Source organism: Camelus ferus, chromosome 2, assembly GCF_009834535.1.
Source record: "Camelus ferus isolate YT-003-E chromosome 2, BCGSAC_Cfer_1.0, whole genome shotgun sequence".
Classification (NCBI taxonomy): Eukaryota; Metazoa; Chordata; class Mammalia; order Artiodactyla; family Camelidae; genus Camelus; species Camelus ferus.
The window spans coordinates 107711022-107736144 of record NC_045697.1 but is presented as its reverse complement, the minus strand read 5'-3'; the positions used below and the strand labels follow the sequence as shown (position 1 = coordinate 107736144).

The following is a 25123-nucleotide window of genomic DNA, read 5'->3' as shown; positions in this document are numbered from 1 at the left end:
CAGAGGTCCTGACCAGGCACCCACCCTCCTCTCCCTTAATCTCCTCGGCACCTGCACCCACTGAGTCCCCTGAGATCGAAACAACAGAAAATCTCACACAAGTAAAAATGTGATCTTTGGCCTTGAGCTCTGCCTATGAAAGGACAAGTCCACAGCAGCCCACATGCCCCACGAATTAAAACCCTGAAGCAAAAATGCAATGAGCCACAGACAGAAGAAAACAAACAATTTAGCAGAAGAATACAGAGGGCAAATATATTATTATTAATAACCCAGTCTAAACTCCTAATTCTGACACTAGGGCCTGAAGAATTAAGAGTTTTCACATGATCAGTCAAGTTTCACTAGGCAGGAACCTTTTTCTCTTTATTCTCATTACTATTCAACAAATCACAGATGTACAAACTCTAAAATTAATACTGGTATTTTTGTATCTCCCTCCAAAGAGTCCAAATGACATTAATATGCATATTTTTATGGAGTCACTTGCACCCACTGCAGTTAATTTTCTTAATCGAACCCCTGACTTGTTGACAGAAAGAACCACCACTCCACTCACTAATGCCTTTTCTACCCAGCCAATGCCAGGGACGTGAAATAAACGACTGACATCCTGATGTCCTTTGCCATGACCCCACTGGAGTGAAAACGTAAGTCAAGTCAGCACAAGAATCTTTACAAGAAGTGTTCTAAACACGAATACTCCTTTCAGAAAATGCTCTGGCCCCAAGCCCTCAGCACAGACACCTTCTAAATGCCAGCCTGCCTTAACCCCTAGAATCTCAGTACTGACTGAATCCTGACATGATGCATTTGCAAAATAAAAGTAAATTAATACCCACATATGCAGCTCTCTTCTCTACACTATTAGACAAAAAGCACAAGTGGAATAAGTAAGGCACTGACCCCTGGCTTGAACACAAATGGAATTACGCTACCACACATTACTTAAAAATGCAAAGCACAATCTCAAGTTAATTTGTCACTTGGAGAAATCACCGTGCTTTTTTATGATGAGAATTCATTTATGAGAAGCTCTTAGTACAGTTTTCCTTTAACCTTCTCAATTTATCTTACATTTGCTGCTCTTCCACAGCAAACTTTTATGAGCAATTTTAAGGCTGTATAATGTAAGTTACAAGGGCACTAGTCTTTGAAACCCAACGAACAATCTAATGAAAATGAGGTGATGCTACCGGCTGCCAATGACTTGCCCTCTCATGAACCAACATGCTGAAAAATATGATTGGGTAAGATTTTTCTATGATCCTTCTGGAGAACAAAAGAAGAGGGGCTAGGGCCAGCTTTTATTTGACTGTGAAGTGGGGAGATTATGAAATTTTGTTTTAAAATCACTAAAATGAGGAATAGCCAAAAGGAAAGCCACAATTTTAACATGATCCATTTCCTTTAGAAAGGGAATAATGACATTAGGTGTGAGATGAATAATTGGCCTTTTATCCACAATGAACTTTTGAGATTTCTCTAGGCTTTGTCCAGGTGTATTTAGAGGTTACCCAAGCATGAGCCAAGTGGCAGTGTCCAGCACGTTCGGATGACAGGTAAACCTAGTGATAGTGTCTCAGGCTTTTCTCTCAGCCTGTGTCATCAACTGTAAATAGGGGTAACAATCTTCCTGCTCTATATACCTCAAAGGATCGAATTTTTAAAAGAAACTACCTGAACCTACTGGATAAGCATGTTGTTGACAGCACTAGTATGAACTGTCCCCATCACCAGAAATAGAAAAGCATGAAGGCACAGGTACAAGACCGGCGCACCTGAGGAGACAACGAGGCAGCCCAAGTATGATTGCCAACCCCATAAAAGCTCTTCGACCTCAAATGGCTGCAGATCTTACCAGGATTTCTTAAAACTTGTATCCAAAAGTAGCTTAAGCAATAGTTAATCAGCCCTCTTTGGGGTGGGCGGTGTGGTGGGGAGAACACAGATCCTTTCCAGAATCTGTTGGAAACTATGGACCCTCTACCCACAAAAAGTCACACCCATATGCACAAAGCAAGCTTATTTTTCTGATATCAGGGTTGGTTCTTGGATCTCAGCTCAGGAACCCCCAGCTACAGGCTGCTGAATGAATGCCTAGTTAATCAGGAAGTCACAAGAGAAAAAGAACAGGTTTATACAGCAAACGTGGGTAAGATGATCTGGGCCACATAAGTGCTGCACTTAGGAAATCCTCCCTCAGACCCTCACCGGAGACATGAAACTGAAAGGGCGGTGACTCCAAGTCACCTCGGCAGACAAATGAGGCCCCAGGTGGTCAAGCAGAAAATCACTTCCTTTTGTAAACAAGCGGTCTTCCAACACACACCTGAAAAATCGTGTTCCTATACATCCAGTGGTCGCTTCAGAATTTCCACATAAAAGGGAGCAAGGAGTAGTAATCTAGTTGAACGTCAGAGCTAGGGTATTTGGGGTTTTTTTGTTTGTTTTTTAATTTTGTATTGAAGTGTAGTTGATTCACAATGTTAGTTTCAGGTGTACAGCAAAGCGATTCAGTTATACACATACATATATATATATATATTCTTTTCAGATTCCTTAAGATAAACTTGCTTAGGACTTTGCATAAGATTGAGAAAACATCAATTTTCCATAACAGAACAAGAGTGCTTATAGGAAGTGGGAGGGGGGAAGTAGTGTTAAAACACCCCCAAGCCAACCCCTGGCACCGTCACTATGTTCTCCAACACCAGTGGTTCTCAGTCTTTAATGTGCAGCAGAATCATCCAAAAGGCTTGTTAAATACAAATTTCTGGGCTCCACCCTCAAAGCTCCTGATTCAGCAGGTCTGGGTAGAGGCCAAGAATTTGCATTCTAACAAGTTTGAGGGGCAGCTGGGGCTGGTGGGCAGGGAACCACACTTTGAGAATCACTGATCTATCAGTGATTAGAGCCTATCTCATGAAGGACATCCCAGCTTCTTAGGCATATTCAGAGTCTCATTCAGATGCCATACTCGTCACCAAATTAAAACAAACAGTACCACCTGTCACTCAGGTCAGCTTCTCTTTTTTTTTTAAATATTTTGTTTATTATTGTATAATTTTTTAATTCTTTTTGGCTTGGGGGGGAGGAGGTAATTACATTTATTTATTTTTTTAGAGGAGGTACTGGGGATTGAACCCATGACCTCATCCATGCTAAGCATGCACTCTATCACTTGAGCCATGCCCTCTGCCCCCTCAGGCCAGCCTTTTACCTGTGGTACCTAACGGTGCACGTTGGTTGGGCTGAACATTCACTACACAGTATGAGCTTCTTAATGACTGGTGAGTGTCTATAGGTAACTCACACTATAGATAAATGCAGAGGAAGAACTCTGAGCTGTTCTGTTTTCAATTTTTACCCTCAGGAAGCAATAAACAGCAAACTGGTGGCAGGAAGATTTACCTAAGTCTTAGCAAAACATCCATCACTCCAGAACTGTGGTTTTCTAACCGAGCTCCACGAGCCCCAGGTGTTATATCCAAATACCTCAGGGTCTGGGGTGGAAAGGGAGCAGAGAAATGAGAGAGGCTTTCGGCCTCCCATTTCCATGCCTCTCTGAACCAGAAATTCAGCTTTCCTCTGATTTACATACAGTGTAAATTAGTGGTTTTACTGTCCCTTTGAAGGAAGGAAGAGTTTAAGGGACACTAGATTTGATTACCTCTCAGAGCCCCTCCATTTCTGCGATTCTAGTCTAATACAACAAAGACTGAGTGGCACATTACAAAAATAAAAATATCAAACCAGCCCAGGAGGCTAACAAAACACTAAAAATAGCATCCGAATGAATGCTTAGCAATCAGATCCCGTTTACATCTGGTATGAAGGTCTGGATGGTGTACCCAGGAGCTTCCAAATTCACTGAGGGCAGCAACCGAACCTCTGTAGGAGGCATATAAAAAACAAACTCCAGTGGTGATTATCTCTACTTAAACTCACCCTGTCCAGCAGACACCTTGCAGAAACCAGGGTCTTTTCACTAACTGTCATGGTAATGCTGTGAGAGACAGAGCAAGATGCCACATGTTTAAGGCTGTTATCAACAAGGCCACCTACTCAACTGGCTAAACTTTTCTTTATGACATGTATTTATAAGCTACCAGGTAAGTTGTGCACCAAATACTGGGATCACTGCTGCAGTCAACAACTGGACCACAGCTGAAAGAACAGAATGAAGCACGGGGGGCTGGGGTGGGGAAGGTAATTTGGGGGAGAAGGAGATATCTTTTATTATGCTTTAACTTAGAAGTCACCCATAATTCCAAGTTCAAAATCACCTTCAAGGGGCAAATGAGGAGATGGAATCTTTTAAGTGGGGAGCCGTCCATCCCTGGGATGCCAGAACCATCTGCAATGACTAGGGTGCCCCGTCAGGGAACGGAAGATACAGGTTCAGTATTTAAAAATAATAATAATAATGATAATGATAATAATAATAATAATAATAATAATAATAAGAGCATCTTCAAAGCCATTGGGGTTTCATACACACCCATCTTCCTTTCAACCAATCCCTGACGCTACCTTCTTTGGCGAGGGCAGCACCCAGAGGTAAGAAGACAAGTTCCTCTCTGAAAGTCAATCACTTGCAAGCCAGTTCCAACAGGTAATCTAAACCACTCAGGAAGACCCATCACCTGTAAATCAAAGAGTCAGAATGTCCCTACTCATATCTGTTCTAGGGACACAGTTGGGTGGAGAAGGCTTTAGACAGAAATGTTATGTATTCTTTATTTCATTCAACAAAAAAAATGTTTTCTGAGCTCCTTTGGCAACAATGAACGACACACAGTCCCAAATCTCAAGGAGCTCACAGGGGCCCTGAAAGACCTACTCTCAGCCAACTGATACTGTTATGTCACACCTAATGGCACAGGGAACTGGGTTAGAGTCCAAAGTCAAACTCAAGGCAGCAATTACAAACAGTCAAAACTGCCTTTGAAAAGTCCCTGAAATTCCTCATAAAATACAACACTATGCTGTTTCTCACTAAGTCCAAGATGACCAGTTTTTCCTGCCCTTGGGGAAAGACTATTATCTCTTCAGGTAAACAACAGATGAAGTGTTTGGCTTGCATTTTGTGAGCCGTGCTGTTAAACCCACATGCCCACAGTCTGAGAGGAAATGAAATCTCCCCACAAACTGCTGGCTCATCTCTCCCCTCTGGTGTTCACTCCAGCACTGTGCTCACCCTATTCCAATTGTCATTTCTTGTTCTTTTGTTCAAGCTTACTTCCTGTGAGTAAAATATGCATATAATAGGACTCCTCTGTAATATCACCATCTTAATATTTACCCAAAGACTTGCCCAAAATGCCACCACTTCTTTGAGTCAACATACCATGAATCCTTCTTTTGAATGCAAATATATAACAGGAAACTGGTTATATATTAACCCTACACAAGAGAATGAATGTTTTCATTAAATTAGCTCCAGTTATCTGCAGAGACTAGAGACACCAGAGAGTGAGCATAAATTTTGGTAGACGGAAAGAAAATTGAGAAAGATTCAGAATAGGAAATAAATTCCCAGCGAATGGGGCTCTGTCAGGGAACAGCATGAACCCGCAGTGCACCCGGGAAAAGGGCTGGGGGGAGCAGGAGGAGGAGGCGAATCACAAATTCCAAAATCCCTCCTGATCAGTCAATGCCCTCAATACACTACAAAGTAAACCCCGTTCCCAAAGTCCTCCAGGTAAGGGATGATTTGAGAAAAACAGATGGCCCTGTTAGGCTGCCTGACTGGACTCCACTAGATGACCCGTCCAATGGATTCCATTAGTCCCAACTGCTAGTGTCTTCCAAGGTCACACACATTGCTGTGGCTTCGAACACAGCCCTGCAGACCAACTCGGTCCCTGCATCCTTTTCCATTTCCATTCTCACACAGCCATGAGAATGCGTGTCCCACACCGCACAGCAGACCCTCTGCGTCAGCCTGACTTGATCCTTTGCCAGGAAACCTGCCCCTCCCATCCTGGAGGCACTCCAGTAAGTTATCTCATCAACAACACGTGTCTTCCCAGGAGACAAAGACCTCTCTGCCACCTTTCCCTCTTCTTCCTACCTCTTCCTCCTTCCACGTCTCCCCGCTTCATTGTTTTTTAGCCTTCCCTCCTCTTTGTCACATGGAAGATTCTCCCGGTGTTGCCCCTGAGCAGGGCCCATATAGAACCTTCTTGTTATCATTTTTAGCTTTTAGGGTGGACATCCCTCTGCCTTCTGTCCCCTCCAGATGACACCTCAACTTCCTCTGTTCTTCCTCAACCTTCCAACTGCCTAATCCCAGAAGAGTAGGTGACACGTTTTAATGCAAAATGTACAAAAGAAAATTGTTCGTACTAGTCAGTGTCACATACATCTCCTCACATCCTCCCAATTTCAGCCCCGCTCTGCTCTTCTGACACAAACACTCCATCCATCCTCTGCCCCAGCCTCAAACCACCCATCTCCACACTCCCTCCTCCAGGCAGCTCCTCACCTGCTCACAGCTCTGACCTGAGCTCCGTCTACAGGTATCATCGTCGTAAATTCTTCAGCTGATTTTGGAAATGAAAAATTTTAAGCAGGCAATTAAAAAAGACTAGTAAACCTGTTCTTGACAGGACTAGACTTAACTATAATGAGATAAAATGACAAGTACATGGCTCGCTGCCAAGGTATCATGAACAGTCTAAGAATTAGATTCAAATTAGCTGATAGGATCTGAAAGACAGAGTGACCTCCATACATTTTATCTTTTGCTTGGTTTGCACTGTGTGCAAGATATGAAACTCAAGATATTAAGATACCAGTTTAAGAAGAAACCTTCAATTCAAGATTCAGGAAGAGGTGCTGGGGGAGGTTACTATAGCAGAATACTCACTAACTAGATGTAACTATTTTTACCCACAGTGAATATGAACTACATAATGCGCTGCTTTCCTAAATTTTATGCTCAGAAACACTTCAATATTTTTTTGTCTTGCAGGATAAAATCATTTCTTTGCCAAAATGCTTACCTCTCTCACACACACATTCAAACCTAATAATCAGAAGAATTTAACCTGGGACCTATAAAAACTATTTAAATTCAAAACATTACAATTTTACCCTCATTTAAAAAAAAACAGTATGTCAGTATTCACATTTTCATAATAATGTATTCTCAAACACCAGAAAGAAATGTTATTTTTCACTTGATATCCACAATTTCAGTAAGAAATGTCTTCCCATTTTGGGGGGAGAAAAGTAAACTCTTAAAACATAAAAAATTGTAAGTATTCAACATAGCTGACACGAGAGTCCCTTTATTTCATTTATTTCATAAAATTAAGAGCATATGTCCTATAACAGGAAAAATGTAAAAAGCTGAATTTCAAGTGTATGTAAAAGCCCCTTCTCATCCCCCATCCTACACACAAACCCACACACACACACACACACACACATCACCAAAGACAACCTTAAGAAAGTTGTAGATTTGGTAGCTCTACAACAAAGGTATTAACACGTTAAGCCATTCTCTCTTCAACCGCTGTTTTGGTTTCTTGCTTCAGAAACCACTGCAAACCCGACCCGAGATAAATAACGGAGATTAATGCAGTATTACCTTGACAAGCAATTAAAAGAGGCTGAAAAGCAGCAACTAAGCCAAACCATTTGCTCTTTCACAATAGGAAGCTGAAGATAATCTTATTTACTAAACATAAATCACTTGAGATCTGGCCAAATTCTTAAATGATATTCCAGATGGAAACGCTGTGAAGCCAGGAGCTGCTTACATTAAGAATTTTCTTCCAACTCTGAAAACAAACTGGACCAGTTTTTCTTGTTGCTTCTAGGAAAGCAATCATTTTAAACCAAACAATTCAGCAGAAGGGCTTCCCGAGGACCCGCTCAGGCTCTATTTTTGGTCCCCCCCCCCTCCTTCTAGCAGTGTTAGGTTTCTTGTAACTAAGTTTGCTTCCTCCTCCTTCCATATCTATTTAAAAGTCTTAGGCTACAGAAAGCAAACTCCATTCATCAGTCTTACTTCCTCATGTATTTCTGTAGTATACTCACACTGTTAAGGAAAAAAAAGGTCAAGATACAGCCCTTTAATTTGTTTTTTGTGGTGTATGTGCGTACTTTTAAAAAATTTCTCTTTAGGGCCCTGTGAGGTTTATGGAGACAGGCCTCTCCCAGAGGCTGTGGTGCTTTCTAGGGTTCGCGTTCACGTGTAGCTGGTTTGGAATACCTGGGGCTTTACATTCCATGTCCTTGAGTTAAAGGCACTTAGACAGAGAGGCTTTGAGAGCTACAGTGAGCAGCGCGTCAGTGACTTGTCTGTTTAGAGGTGCTACGTGACAGCTGGACGTTTCTGGTTCTAACTCAACAACCAAAGGTTTGTGAGGATACTTGGTTTCCACTAACTAGCAAGGGAAGTGCCAGGGGTCCAGAGAGAGACACACCCTCTGAGGCAGGAAGAGGAGCTGCCACAGCCACCAAACAAAAGCCAGTGAGAGAAACAATCCCCTCCACCCAACGAAAACCTTGTTTAGTTTTAAGGTGTACTGTGACAGGAAGCCCTGGATTAAGTCTCAGACCGATACCTTTTAGTTCTTTCTTCCTCAGCTCTATTTCCTTGTACCCAGCTAGGAAGCCAACGGTACAAAATATCCCGGGAGGCCTGACTCACGTCTGCCAAAACCCACATCACAAGCCCCTCCACGTGGTCTGACCTCCCACCCCTACAGGCTGCACACACCCCACACACATCTTCTGTACCAACCGTGACTTTATCCCCCCCCCCGAGGCCTCACCGCATCAGCCCCTGCGAAGACTTCTAGAGCCCGTCCACACCGCAGCACCTGACCCTGGTTTCCTCTTCTCTAGGCCCAAGAACACTGCTCTTCCTCCCAGGCCTGGCTTCTTCCTCCAAGGCCACAAAGCTGGCAGCTGCCCACACGCTGAGCAGCTTAGCCATTGACTGACAATTTTTTTCCTACCCAATGAATGCAATTCAAAGTTCTGTGGCCTAAAATCAAAACACACCACAGAGCTCAAGGCCCAGAGTCAGACAAACCTGGCTTTGCTACTATCTCTGTGACATGAGCAAAAAAAAAAAACCTCTCTAGGCCTCAGTTTTATCTCTAAGATAGGGGTAACAATATTATTTACCTTTATTGTGAAGACAGAATCAGATAATGTACACGTCCAGCACAGAGTAAGCTCTCAAAAAGTGTTAGCTGTTTTAATTATCACTGTACTACTACATACCACTGTTATTACTGCAGGGGTCACGGGCATCACCAGGCATAAACTGGTTGGCTTCGACGTGGACCTGGGCTTTCTGTTTGGCCGTCACAGTATATTTTGTGTTTTTGTTTCATTGCCACTGGAGAGGCGAGCAATGTACAGCCTGTCAAAGTCCTCACCACTCCTTCTTAGAATCTTATATTCTCATTATATACCTGTCTGGCCCCTGAGTTTGTGACACCCCTCCCCCCTCAAACAAAAGGTCTTAGAGCACCAAGGGATTTTTCTTCTTAACAAAGACACCATAGAACCAGGTCCGCCACACATTATACTAAAAACAACGCCTTTTTTAAAACCACAGCAAGGAGTCACCAATTTCCAAGAAGATTAAGACCTCTCAATCAGTCAAAAGGTGCATAAGTGACAGGTGGGGGAAAAAAGGAATAAACTCTACTTTGTAGTTTTATATTCAGTAACACCTTCTAGAACATGGAGAATTCATGAGGTTCTTATAAATCATGGAATCCCGCTGTTAGCTTTCCTGGTCTGGCACAAAATGGACAGAACAAGTATAATAATGGCAGATTGGAAAACATACTTCAAAAGCCAGCCTCTTCCCTAAGTGTGAAGGCCACTGCCCAGCAATTTCTTGCTCCAAATGTTCCTGTCAGATGTTAAGGTCTTAAAGTCACCGATAGTTTAGCACATACCAAAAAATTAAGCTGTATGACATTCAGTATTTTTCTTTTCTTACTAACTTAGCCTAACTTTTTTACTAACTAACTTACTAACATAAATTTTCCATGAGGATAAGAAGATATAACTAATAAATAAGAAACACAAAACTTCTTCATATACATAATTTCTGGGAAAAAAAATACTACTATAAAAAGAACAAAAAATCTAAACACTGTAAGAGTACAAAGATTTAACCTATTACAGAGATTTCTTACTATCATAAAATTAAACAACCATAATTCTCTTTATTAGAAAATCTCCATCTTCTTCTATCACTCCCAAAAAGTCTGTCCATCAAAAACATTCTCTTTAAAATAAGGTCATGTGCTTTAAAATACTCTAAAATGAAATCAAATGGCTTTTTTCAAGGTTTACAAAAACTTTCCAATATAATTGCAAAATTAAAGGTAGGCAAGGTCAAAACTATCATCACAATAACCAATACAATGATCTTCTATGAATCCAACTCATATTTATTCTTTATGGAATCTATACACGCTCTGGTTTGAGAATCCAAATAAAAATAATTAGAGTCAGGGGAAGGGTATAGCTCAAGTGGTAGGGAGCATGCTTAGCATACACGAAGGTCCTGGGTTCAATCCCCGGTACCTCCTCCAAAAAATAAATAAATAAGCAAACCTAATTACCTCCCCCCAAAAATAAATAAAATAAAAAAATAATTAAAGTCAATTACACAGGAAAAAAGAGGGGGCAGGAGGAATGTTCCACAATGTTAACAGTAACTATGTCTAGGTAGCCGGATTATAGGTGATTCATTTTTCTTTTGTGTAGTATACGTATGTTTCCCAAGTCTTCTGCTCCTCAGAGTTATTACTTCCACTATCAGATGAAAAATGTTTATTTATATATTTTAGCAGTCCTGTACCTAACTATGATTAAAGGATCAGGGTAAATTTGCCAGAAGGCCGAGTCCCTTAAGGAACTGGGAGTCAACGTGCAGAAAGCAGCTCTCTCCCTGGCATTCCTCCTGTGCTCCATCTCCTCCCTGTAGTTCCTGAGCACTCAGGCTCCAAACATGCGACGCAGTCCTGTCTGCCTGGCTGGTAGTGTTCTCCTGGGCGCCCTGCTTCCGTCTTACACGCCAGACTCCTTTCAATAGGAACTGTGTTTTACATGTATTTTATGGACCTCTACTGAGCTTAGCACGGCTCTCCCAACACAGCAGACTTCAGATATCTATCTGTTAAACTTAATGAAATAACTTGTCAATCAGTTAATTAACAGTAAAGTAAACCAAGCCTTCTGCTTCCCTGCCTTTAGAGGCAGTGCTTCATTATGTGCAATAACACAGACTGAGGGGTGGTCCCACTGACCCAGATCAGGACTACTGATGGGAAGGCTTTCAGAAAACACCCAAAGCACCAAATGAAGAAGTGGCTCCTGCCGGAGTCAGCTCTGAACTTCCAAAGTAAGGGGAACAGACCTGGGGGGGCCACATCTCAAGAGAGCCATGAAATCAACTCCTGCTCCTTGTATCATTCCCATGCAAGGGCATGTGTTGTTAGCTGGGGCTCCTAATCCAGCTTTACTATCCCAAAGGGAACCATATCAGCAAACGGTATGAGGCAGGAGTAGCTGATCCCTGCTGGGGGATGACCTGCAGCCTTTAATGACGGCCATGGTTATCTCCATTTACACAGCCTGCGAAGCACTGGCAGAGTTTTCAGGGTTCTTAGACAAAGTGCTATTATTACAGGTGACGCTGAGGACTGGCTAATAATAGAGGAAGCATCATTATATTCTTTAGCTTCAATAGCGCTAATTATATTTACTGTGAATTCTCAAACCAGTGGGTGTACAAATTGCACAAAGAAAAATATGAGTTGTGTGTGTAAAATTAATTGTACTGGGTACGGTAATGCTACTGTTAATCCTTAGTGCTGTTAACTTGTGATTGTTAAACTGAGCTGCTTCCAAGTCAAATTATCATGTACACAAACGAGTTTAGAATGGCAAAGTGGCGGTGGGGGTGCGGGGGAGTTGACTGGGATTTGACCTCCCAATGAGACTAGGAGGCTTTGTCAGTCCCAAACCACAGTAAAAAATTTTTGTTTTCCCGCTGTAAGCCACCAAAAATTGCTGTTGGAGGGAAGAGATATCCACGTAAGTAGACAAGGCAAGAAAAAAAATACACCCACAAAAAAACTTTCCATTTTCATACACAAACTAAAAGTTAAGGGATGTATTTGTAAATATTCAAAACCTCTTGGAACATAATCTTTTAGGCGGTTGTAATGCAACGTTTACGGTCAAACATATAACTCTTTCATGATTTCAAAAATGCCCTGAGGAAGCTCCTATGCTCTCTCAGGCTTCTGTGTCTGCCTGAGATTTTTTAGGCCTAATTTGCCTAACTTTCTCTGTTTTCTTCACAGGTCTGTAATTGTTAGCTACAAGAGTGTTTTAAACAAACACAGCTGTAAACACTTAGGAAAATGAAAATTTGCCCTGGGGAAAAAAAGTAACAAACTTGCCAGTCTCTTTAGTTCGGCAAAAGAGCGATTTCACAGAGTCTTTGTAGTTAGAAAGCTTGCATTTTGTCCTAGCTGGTCCTACATCACACAAGCAGACCCAAAATTACTACAGGAACTGAGCTCCTGACAAACAGGGGAAAAAGTGGCTGCCAGTCTTTCACACCAGTAACTTCAGTGCTTCCTGGTGAGCTGCCACGGTATTCTGCCTGAATCAAGAGGCATATGAATGCCACCTCACAACCCTTGGAGAATCAACTCTCTTTGACTAAACCCAGTGATAATTTTATCACCTCCTTCCCACAACAAAATCAAAAGGGCACTTCATTATACCTGAAAGCTCTGATACTCAGTAATATCAATTCTACTATTAAAAAACACAGAAAATAACATTGGTGGAGGATGTGGAGAAACGGGAACCCTTGTGCACTGCTGGTATGAATGTAAAATGGTGCAGGTGCTATAGAAAACAGTATGGTGGTGCCTCAAAAAATTAATAAAGTATTAATTAGTAGAATGACCACATGACCCACCAGTTCCACTTCTAGATCTATACCCAAAAGAAAAAAAAATCTTAGATTATTTGTATACCCATGTTCATAACATCATTATTCACAATAGCCAAAAGAAGAAAGCAACCCAAATGACCATTCAATAAATAAAATGTGGTATATATACACACAGTGGAAAATTATTCAGTCATAAAAGGAAGGAAATTCTGACACATGCTACAACATGGATGAATCTTGACACATTATGCAAAATGAAATATGCCAATCACAAAAGAATAAAAATAAACACTGTATGATTTCATATATATGAGATATAGAGTAGTCAAAGTCATAGAGACAGTAGAATGGTGGTTGCTAGGGGCTGGTGGGGAGAATCGAATAGAGTACAGAGTTCAATTTTGTAAGACAACAAAAGCTCTGGAGATGGATGGTGATAATGGTTGCATAACAACACAAATGTACTTAATGTCATTAAACTGTACACTTAAAAATGGATAAAATGGTAAATTTCATGTTATGTATTATATTAGTTTGCTAGGGCTATCATAACAAAGTTTCACAGACTGGGTGGCTTAAACAACAGAAATTAATTTTCTCACAATTCTGGAAGCTAGAAGTATGAGATCAAGGTGTGAGCAGGACTGGTTTCTTCTGAGAACTTTGATACCCAGTAATATCATTTCTACCATAAAAATAATAGAAAATAAATAACTTCTCAATATCACTAATTATCAGAGAAATGCAAATCAAAACTGCAATGAGATATCACCTCACACCAGTCAGAATGGCCATCATTAAAAAGTCTACAAACAATAAATGCTGGAGAAGGTATGAAGAAAGGGGAACCCTCCTACACTGTTAGTGGGAATGTAGTTTGGTGCAGCCATTTTATAAAACAATATGGAGATTCCTTAAAAAACTAAAAACAGATTTACCATATGATGTAGCAATCCCACTTCTGGGCATATACCCAGAGAAAACTCTAATTCAAAAAAAATATATGCACCCCAATGTTCATTTACAATAGCCAATAGCCAATTTACAATAGCCAAGACATGGAAGCAACCTAAATGTCCATCAACAGATAATTGGATAAAGAAGGGTTGTGTATATTTATGGCTGTGGTGTATTTATATACCATGGAGTACTACACAGCCATAAAAAATAAAACAATACCATTTGCAGCAACATGGATGGACCAGCAGATTGTCATTCTAAGTGAAGTAAGCCAGAAAGAGAAAGGAAAATACCACATGATATCAGTTAGATGTAGAATCTAAAAAAAAAAAAAACACACAAATGAACTTACTTATAAAACAGAAACAGACAGACACAGAAAACAAACTTATGGTTACCAGGGGGGAAAGAGATAGGAAGGGATAAATTGCGAGCTGGAGATTTGCAAATACTACTCTATATAAAATAGATAAACAAGGTCCTACTCTAGAGCAAAGGGAACTATATTCAACACCTTGTAATAGCCTATAATGAAAAAGAATATGAAAAGGAACATATATATATATATATACAATTGAATCACTATGCTCTACAACAGAAGCTAACACAACATTATAAATCGACTATATTTCAGTTAAAAAAATGCATTAGAGATCTGCATCAGCATCCACACCCAACTCCTCTGCTGGCCAGCCTGAGGTCTGATACCACTGAAACAGGTCTGAGAGCATCAAGCATCATAAGCAGTGTACTCCAATCTGAACAGCATGCACTCCAAAGAAAACATTCTGCATTACTGAATATCAAGGATATTTTCTCAACCAAAATTGTTTCACAATAGGGGTAGATTAGGAGGAGGGACAGAAAAAAGATTCCAAACTTTTTAAAGTGCCAAAACTTACTTCTCAATTTTGTCAAAGATTAACCACAACTAAAAAGAGGAAAAGAGAAAATGCCGTAATCATGTTTGTAGAAAACTGACCACTGGACATAAGCACTGCCTTTTCCTCCTGGTGCAATGGGACCTGCCCACAAAAAAATAAATTCCATCACATATTATAGATACATATACATACACACTATTATATATTCAGGATATAAAAGGAACACCCACCAATCAATGAGAGAAAAGTGGGAGAACATAGCAAACTTTCACAGAAGAGAAAGTATGAAAGGTTAATATCCATGTGACAATATATCTTTCATCTCATTAATAATCAGGAAAATTAAAATTAAAACCACAATAAGGTAAATTATGCTGTACATAAAGTACATCTCAATTTTAAAAACACACAGTAAGATATGATTGCACACCCCCAAAATGGGCAAAAATATTTAAAATCCAATCACACTAAGTGTCATCAAGCCACAGGCAATTTCACACACCAGTGTGGTGTGTCCTGGTACAACCACTCGGGCACAGAGTTGTCATAACCTAGTAAAATTAAACATGTATATACGCTCCGACCCAGCAATTCCACTCCTAGGTTTATACATTTAGAGAAACGCTGACATATATGCAATAGGAACTATGGTCATACCAATCTTTCTCTTGCTTGCAAAAAGCTACACAGACAACACAAATGTCCATCAGCAGCAGGAAAGAGAATTAAACGTGATATATTCTTACAATTCAGTGCTATATAGCAGTAAAAGAAATAAAATACAGCTTCATGAAAAAACATGGATGAATCTCAAAAACAATTTGGAGTAAAACAGCAAAGTACAAAAGAGTCCAAGTTATATGAGTCCATTTATACAAAGAGCAAAAGCAGCTAAAATTAAACAACATATTGTTCAGAGAATAATATACATAAGACAAATCCATTTTTAAAAAAAGCAAGGGAAAGACTAAAAAAACGAAGGATAATGTTTACCACAGTGGGCAGAGGAGATGAAGAAGATGAGATCAAGGATGGACACACGGGACCTCTAAGATACTGACAATGTGATATTCCATTTCTTAAGCAATGTAGTAGGCACCAGTGTTCATTTTACTATTTTTCTTTAAAGTATACATATACTGATACTCTTTTTTTTTTAATGGAGGTACTGGGGATGGAACCCAACACCTCCTGCATGCTAAGCACGTGATCTACCACTGAGCTATACCCTCCCCCCAACTGATATATATTCTTTTATATGTATGTGTGTATGTATGATCTATCTCTCATTTTAAAGAGTAAAACAAAAGCCAAAAGCCAAATGCTATTTTTTAAAAGAACAACCTTGAGGTTTCAGTTTCCACATGGTTGATAGCCTGGTCATCCCACCTGAATCCCAAATGAAGTGAATGGACCGAAAAATAAAACAGAACAATTCTGTAAGATCAAAAAGAGTTTGCTGGAAAAGAACTTTGTTGTTTATTTCAGATAAGAGAATTTTTACAACATTCTCATGTATTTGCAAGACAGCTCTACTTGGATGTATTCTAGGTGCCTCAAATTTAATACATATTTGTACATTTTTAATACACATATTGAACATATTATCTTCCACTCACCTAAGTTCTCCATCTTTTGTAAACTTCCTTCCACTTTGGTCTTCTGTCTTGGCATTATTGGTAAATGATCGCATTGACCAAACTGACCAGGTCTGAAACTTAAATTTCATTTTCAATCATCTCTTCCTCTCTTCTAAAAGTTCCCCTATAAAGTCAATTCCTAAATAGCCCTAGATTATCTAACTTCTAGATTATCTAAGAAACATTATATTTCTTTGCTTGCTATGCTTGAAACTCCTTTTAGTTTTTTGACATCCTCAACACTCCCAAGCCAATGCACACATACTAATTCATTCTTCCTTATGTAATCACGGTGATATTTCTCATTTGCAGTTCTGATAAAGGCCACTCAGCTCACTGTTTAAAAACTGTTAATGACTATCATTCTACCTATGAAGTCCTAATGATCTGCCTTTTTTTTAAAATTGAAGTATAGTCAGTTTACAATGTTGTGTCACGGAAAAGAACTTTAAATAAATGAGAGATTTCATCAAATTTCTGGAAAACGAAGCAAGAGATGGGAACGTGCTGACAGATGAAACAATGAGGAGAGAGCTACTACCTATGGGCCACCAAGGAGACAATCTGCTCAAAAGAATCCCAGGGAGGCTCCAGGCTCTGAGTCAACAGGTACCAGAGTGGTGACACTGACCACTCCACCTCCCTGACCCCTAACAGAGCCCACAGGTGGCACAGCCAAGTGTAATGACAGACAAACATCTGGGGGTTCATCTCTAAAATAACACAACCAATTTTTGCAACAGGGAATAAGACATGGCTTATAAAGGTTTCCAAGGTGAATTCTGGTTCCTCAGAGTAAATCCTCCTCTGCATTTTTGGGGTGAAGCAAAGCTGGCCAGCTGCCCACCTAGTATCCCCACTCCCTGCCACACACACACATACACACTGAGCTCTGTTTAGAATTCCTGCTCAAAGGAGAGGTGGGGGGGGAGTACTCTACAGATAGATCTTTTCAAGAGAGTAGAGAAAACTCTCCGCAGTTCTTCCTCCTTAATTATGAAGAGGCAACCAGGCCTACAAGGAAAATCAGTAACGTAAGGGGGGAAAAAACTGACAATGAGAAGAAACAGAATTAATTCAGGAAACAGAAGAGCACTTTAAAAAGAAGTAACTTTAATACAACTCAAAGAGATTCAAGAAGTATTACAACCATTAAACAAGAATGAGACAGATGAAAATAAAATGACTGGAGAAAAATAAAGAACTTGAAAAATATTTTTGAAAATATGATTACCAAAATAAAAATTCAGTAAAAGTACTCCAAGATAACAGTGAGGAAATCTCTCAAAATATGGAACAAAAAGACAAAAGGATAGAAAATAGGCAAGAATAGGGTAGAAACAAAGAACCAGTGCAGGAGGTGCAGGACCTGGCTGAAGGCTGCCTCGCTTGTACCGTGTAAAATGCTCCCAGCCCTAACCAGTCGTAGAACCAGGGTAGCTGCCTGATTCGGGGGAACAGATCCATAGGCTGAATTAAGCCAATCGAATTGTCTTTTTCAAGACTCTGACTTAGGAAAAATATTTGGGCCTAAAACCAAAAGGTCAGTATGCTGGCCCATGTCAAAGAGGAGAGAGAGAAGCAGGGAAGGCAGAACTAGAGAGGAGGTGATGTGACCATGATTCTTGACTTTCTTGCCCATTCCATAGTCCCTGGTAGGGCCACGCGTATCTTTGAGATGGGCTGTAAAATCCTACATGTCTAAGTTTTTTCTAGCTTCTTTAAGTCACTTTGAGAGGACTTTTGTTTTTTGCAACCAATGAACTCTGACTGAAACAGCAGCTATCTGCTGTTTGAAACTGCACAGTAACCAAGAGACAGCACAATGAGTCTGTGGTACCATGGGAACACCCAGCCTCTTCCTTCACCAATCGGCTGTCAGAACCCAACCAGGGTACCCACTGCCCGTCATTCCGTCAGCACTGTGCACAAATGGAAGTCAGGTGGTGGTGCTGAACATCATTACAATTCCATGTGATCAAATACTCCTAGTAATTAAAATGTCAAAATCTAAAAGTAAACATACAGTGTATTCAACAAAAGCCTTAAATTGTGGAACGATTGGAAAAAAGGAGGAGAATGTTAACTTGCCTTCCAATATGGAGCAAGAAAACAAATGGTTCAAGATTTGGAAGGAAAAGAACAAATTAATATCTTTTGTATCCTCACTGAGTTTTTTAATCAACCTGAAAAATTAGAAAGCCATGCAAAAATTCTCCTTTGATGACATGAATAAAGCTGATTGACTTAGAAAGGGCACAGAATGCCACTGCCTAGATTAATCTGAACTGAACAAGAAAAAATATTCTTTGAAGTTCAAGCAATGGAAGGAAACACTTTTGGATGTTTGGAAGGTAACTTTCATGTATTCCCTAGCTGAATAAACAGAATCAAATCACAGCATGAGAATCTTAAGCCAATGTCTGAGACCTTGAAAAACAGCACGTCAACTTACAATTTCAACTTTATGAAAAAAGGTACAGAAGTGATGGACACTTAGTAGAAACCGTACTTGGAATTTTGAATTTTGATCTTGTCCCAGGCTAGTGACAGGCAGTTCATACTCTCTTGTGATGCTGGACTTTGCCCAACTGTAGGCTATGGTGAATGTTCTGAATACATTTAAAGTGGACTGGGCTAAACTATGAGGTTCGGTAGGTTAGGTGTATTAAAAGCATTTTCGACTTATTTTCAACTTACAATGGGTTTATTGGGATTAACCCCGTAGAAAAATGAGGAAGATCTGAACTGTGCAACAGAGCAGGGAATAGAATGGCCACCAGATGAAGTTAAAGGGATGGAGTACATACGCTCCCACGATCAGCAGTCAGCAAGACTTGTCTTTTCTAGACTTTGCAATTTCAGAAACCAGTGAAACTACATATAGACATACACAACCAATTCAACTCCAATTTTTATTTTTCCATGTAAAGATCATTCATTTCATGCCATTACTATTACTAGGTGTTACCATCATCACTTACTTTTTTTAAAAGAACATTTTAATGCCAAAAAAAAAAAATAGGAAGGACTTGATCTTAGAATTTTCTAAAGCCCTTGTAAACTACACAGGTTAGAAAATAAACTTACATTGTTAATTTTTCCAATTTAGTAGGTGTTGCTTTAGCTGTGATGTGTGATTCCTCCCCTAACCCCCAATTGCATTATTCCATCAGTCCCTCCCCTCAAAAAGGTTATCATAAAGTAGGGAAAGCAGTAAATATGCAAATGGAACACTTAAGAATACATTTAGGAGCCTAAAAACATGACACAGATGGCTTCACATAAGTAAGGGTGGAAAAGCCTCTCTAGTCGATTAAGGAAGACAGATTTGGATGAATGAGGATGCAGGAAGCCCGACCGCATAATGAACACAGCACAGTGTGAACAGAGGGACATTAAAGCAGGAACAGGAATGCTTTAGGAGACGTGAAGGGAGAGGCCTCAGCTGAGGAGAGATCTGATGAGGGGCGGAACTGGAAAGTTCTGGGGGGTTTCACTGGATGCCAGGCTGCAGAGCTGGGACTCCGTTTAGAAGCAACAAGGACTTTCCAATGGAACTAGCATGACAAAGAAAGTTTGCTAACCCAGCAATACTAACGCAGCAGAAGCTACAATTTTAGCAATAATTTTTGGTGACTTTAGTAATTTCCTGGGCAGTTAAGCAGTTACCTCTAATTCTGGCTCAAAATGTTCTGTTTGAGAAGATTCAGGCCCACCCACCTTGTATGAAAATATTCTGTCCCTGTTTCTGCACCTAGAGCCTTGGGGGCAGGGACTGTCTTAATGTCCCTGAAAATCATTCAATCTGCTCTGTCTCAGGTATGGTTGCCAACTCCGCTAGGATTTTGCTCTTGGTAACATGAAAGGATTCATTGGTAGAAATAAAACCATGAAAGGGAGCTGTTTAGACGAGAATCAGAAGTGATCAATTAATAGAAATGTCCACTAGGCAATTGAAGATTCATTTATTCAACAATGTTTATTGAATCCCTACCTGGCTACCTACTTCGTGCTGGATACTTGAACAAAAAAAGATGAAGATGTCTTAGCCATACAATGGCAATAATAAAAATAGCAAACACTTAACAGGGCACTTGACTCTCTTCTAAATCCTCGTCATGAATAATAAACTCATTTAATCCTCACAACAAGCCTTTGATGCAGATTCCAGAGTGAGTGGTTTTAATGCCGCACCACCCCCTCAGTGACTCATGCACACTCTCATAGAGCATAATCTTCATCGCTAATTAGGAAACTTAGATCTAGAGTTTTCATTTGGGCCTAGCTGAATTAGATCATATGTGTATGTCAAAAATGCAACCATGTAAGCTTCATTTGAAGGAAACATGTTTTAGAAGTAAAGAAAATTTGAAACTATATAATAAAATCAGTATTATGCTGAATAATTGGTATTTAATTAATTCAATAAAGGGTCCTTAAGGGTATGTTTTCAACTACATACTACTTCAAAGACACCCTTTCAAGACCCTAAGCAAAGTTTTTAAAAAATGAAATTCTGGGTAAGGTAGGGGTTTGGGTTTTGTTTTGTTTTTTTCACTTGAACAAACTTTATGCTTTGTTTCCCCACCAGAGATGGGAAAAGGAGAGAGAAATACAATGAAAAAAAGTTCTTTCTCTGGTTAGTATTTTTATAAGCATCTGATATTTAAAGTTGTAGATTAGATTTATGAAAGATTAGAATTACGACTCTTACTAATAACATATGGTAACGTGATAGCAGATAAAATATAGTGAATTTTTTAATTTTTATAAAACAAAGGTTCTCTTTCTCAACACACCAAATATAGATTTTGTAAATTTAATTATAAAATAAAGTGTTACCATGTATCTCAATTTGATGATCTTTTGCTTTCAGTTAACTTGGTTCACTTTTATTTCAGTGGACTTTTCCATTAAAGAGTTTTGACTGTATGTCACATACTATTACAGTTCATTCCATAGATCTGTCCACATTCTTTCATTGTACTGGAATTTAATCATACAGAATAAAAGCTGAATACATGGACCACTGGCTACAGCTCACAACTATTTTAGAGCTGATGTAATCTGCATTACACGGTAGGTGTGTCTGCATGACTTGTATGCCTAGATCTCAAAGCGACTTCTAAACCTTCACTGATTAAACTGTCCCTCTTCCAACAAACTCCTTACCTTTTTTCTATGACAGAAGAGAATTGACCTTTCTGACTGGAGCAAAATAAGGAGACGCCAGGCTCCCAGCTTTGATACAGCAGTGTATTCAGACAAGACACAAAGAGGGAAGTAGCGTAGGTTGGCTCCTACATTCGACATTCTTTTCTCACCCTAAGGAGCACCCTGTTTCATGGTGCAGGATTTTCAAACATACAACCTTCTGATCCTCAGCATGTTCAAAACCTCCACTGGCACACTGTGTGTTTCTTTCTCCTAGCCCTCATCACTGCAGACAGCCCAACATGGAGCTATTTTTGAGGGACCTCATAATACTTAATTCAGCTATTATTTGACTGCCAAATGGGTACAAGACACTGTAACAGCCCCATAAGGAATATAAACAAAAATAGAATCCGTGTCTTCAAATAGCTTTTAAAGCTAGTAGAATTAGATAAGTGTACCAATCCCTGTAGCCACAAGGGAGAATGAGAGCCAGAATTGAGGTGTTGTAGACATTGAAGGGGGAGGAGGAAAAGAGAGGAGGAGGACGGAGACTCAAAGCTTCGCTGCAGCCATGTGGAGAGAAACATGACCTCTCTCTACAGTCCTGTAGAGAGAAACATGATCTGTTATAAGATGCGGTGTCCCTGGGGTAAAAATAAACCAGTGGCTCAGAGAAAGAACAACTATTTTTGTTCAGAAAAGCAATTCAACTTATGGTTCCTGAGAGGAGATTCTGTTCAATGTAATGAAAATCCTAAGGATTTTTATTTTACAATAAACAGTGGTTAAGTTTTGAGGAGGGCTGAGAAGCTCTAATGAAAACCATGAAATGTAACACGAAAATGATGCAGAAGAACAGGCCTCAGCTCAATCGTGACTGCAAACTCCACACCTGCAGCATTCAGAGACAAGACCCTGGAGCATGACTGACACACTGAGAATAACTATTTCTCGGGGAGGGGGAATGAGATGGGATTCAAATAAGCAAACGCCACTGTGTTATTTAACTGAATTCATTTATCCTCACACAGACTGAATCACAAAGATATTCTGATGTCAACATTTGACACTTCATTTAAATAGAAAGTAGGTCATCAGTCTGAAACAGACAAAAGTGACTTTTATCTAAGAATTACTATTTTTAAAACAAAGTTCCTAAAAACATCTGATATTCATTTAACTCTACAAAGTTTTCTGTACCACTTAAATGTATATCAGCATAGGTTCACAGTCTTCCCACTTTATAAGAACTGACAGGGCTGTCTGAGGGATGGGTGATACTTTGTTAAGTTTAAAACTGGGGGAGAAATTTCTACTGGAGGCTACATAAGGCAAATTCAAAAAGCACGGCTATCCCTTTAATTATTTCACTACTTTAATTGAAAAGATTTCTGTTTTAAGGAGTCCAGTTTTTCATCTGGTCACTGAAAACAAAAATTTCTTCTACAAGATAAAGTGTTTTTTTAACTTTTAAAGATCTTTTTTTAGACAGAATCTAAGAATGATTGGTCGTAAGAGGTCAATTCATTTTACCTAACCAGTGATCTGCTCATTGCTCAGCACTGAACAATACACAGTCCTCTGAGGCAGGGTTTGCACACATTGATTGAAAATAAAAGCATGACTAGATCATGTTAGCTCAAGTTCAGTGATGAGTCCCAGCCCATTAATAATAGCAACTCCAAGTCTCCAAATGGACCATTAAAATCTATGAATGACCAACAACAACAACAAAAAAATTCCAATTCTTATTGCAAAGATTCATATACGTGGAAATGAATAACTCATCAGAGGCAGAGTGGACTCAGTCAGTGTGCAAATATTTACTCATGAACTTGGCTCTTGCTGTTGCAACATTTTTCATTTAGTTTTACAGTCTATGATTATATGTACCATTGCCTAAAAACTATCAATGAAGACCAAGTTCACAGAGAACAAAGAACATATAAATTTAAAATATGATGGGTCCTTGTATTTATGTACTGATATATAACATTCTAAGTGTATCTTGTTCATACAGTGAACAGTGTAGGGGCATTATTTATTTAGCCCTCATCTAATTCTACAAAAAACCTGAGATGGCTTATGAGAAATGCACATATTAAAGAAGGAAATTAAAAATCATGACCAACGAGTACTCAGCTCAGTAGCATTTACACTAAAATTGGAATGACACAGAGATTAGCATGGCCCCTGCACTAGGATGACATGCCAATTCATGAACAATTACATATTTTTTAAAACATCATGACCAAGGAAAGTATGAATTAGAGACGAAAACGAAGACTGTGGCTGACATAAGAGATATTAGAATAGAACTCAAATACGGAGACCCATTTGAGTCCTACACAGTTACTACAGTTAAGCAGAGAATTTGAGTCTGTGCTTCCTAACAGCCAAGGTGAAAACGTAAATATCATTAGGTATACGGTTTCCTATGAGGACCAAACATTTGCACCTCTCCAGGGAAGCAAAGCTGTTTCCTATCATTTACTGTGAAAGAACTGCTCTAGGAGATATAATCACATCACAAGATGTGATGGAAAATTTTCCCAATAGTACTCCAAAAGCAAATAAAGTCAAAAACTGTTTTTTCTTAGGTTGTCCCAAATTAAAACTGAATTCTACAATGGAGTCAAGATAACATGGCCCAGGAGCCCATTTTTCAAGCAACATAGGGGACTGAGCTCAGAGTAAAGGGCTGGAAGTCCAACAGTGTATTGTTTGATCAAGAGATTATTAGCACTAAAGTGCAAAAACAAAAAATTCAAATAAATAGCCAAAATTATGATGTTTCTAAGTTTCCATCCTCATTTCTGTCTCCACTAGGGCAAGGATCAAACCTTACGTCACTCTGCAATCTAACATAGCCATCTCTCCATACACAGTCCAATCTTAATTCCCTGCAGAATGGGTCTTTTCTTATGTATTTACCGTCTGTCTCTCTTCCGCTAGAATGCACGCTCACTGAAAACACAGACTTTGCTTGCTCTGTTCTCAACTATCCTCCCAGCATCTAGAACAGTGCCTGGCACATAGTGGTGATCAGAAGTTTAGGATGAAGATAAACAGATGAATGAGGGAGAGGGTATAGCTCAAATGGTAAAGTACATGCTTAGCATGCAGGAGGCCCTGGGTTCAATCCCTAGTACCTCCTCTAAAAATAAATAGATACATAAATAAACCTAATTATATCCCTACACCCCCCAAAATAAACAATAAACAGATGAACAATCCTCAAGGTCTAGCCCAGGCTTGACACACCACAGTGCCAAAAAATCTGCAGAATGAATGAATTCTGGCTTGTAGAAAATTATTTTCATACATATTTTACAAGCTCTGACGACTGGAGATCCTGATATCCTACTCTGGCACCCAGCGTACTGTTTCACACATAAGAGGGCCTTGGTAAATTTCTATCAAACCGAATTGGTGGTTCAGTAAGTTAATAAATGACTTGAGCTTTTATCTCCTAAATCTCAGTTTGTCTCAGCTTATCAAAAAGAGGA

At 39.6% G+C, this 25123-nt stretch overlaps 1 protein-coding gene and 1 non-coding gene across 4 annotated transcripts in view; one reads left to right on the top strand and one right to left on the bottom strand.

Annotated features, from left to right (window-relative positions):
- The window catches only part of FAM160A1 (family with sequence similarity 160 member A1), a 230540-nt gene that overhangs the window by 185818 nt on the left and 19599 nt on the right, over positions 1-25123 (bottom strand). The window contains exon 1 of one of the 3 annotated variants that reach the window (XM_032464817.1): positions 7604-7626. The exons of 1 other annotated variant lie outside the window; for it this stretch is intronic. The gene's annotated coding sequence lies outside the window, so the exon portion shown is untranslated. Of the gene's footprint in view, positions 1-6493; positions 6514-7603; positions 7627-25123 lie in introns of those variants that run through there. One more of the 3 variants, XM_032464828.1, reaches the window with a different exon arrangement.
- LOC116659492 lies at positions 23749-23852 on the top strand. The gene has a single exon (XR_004314858.1). It is a non-coding gene; the product is annotated as a U6 spliceosomal RNA (small nuclear RNA).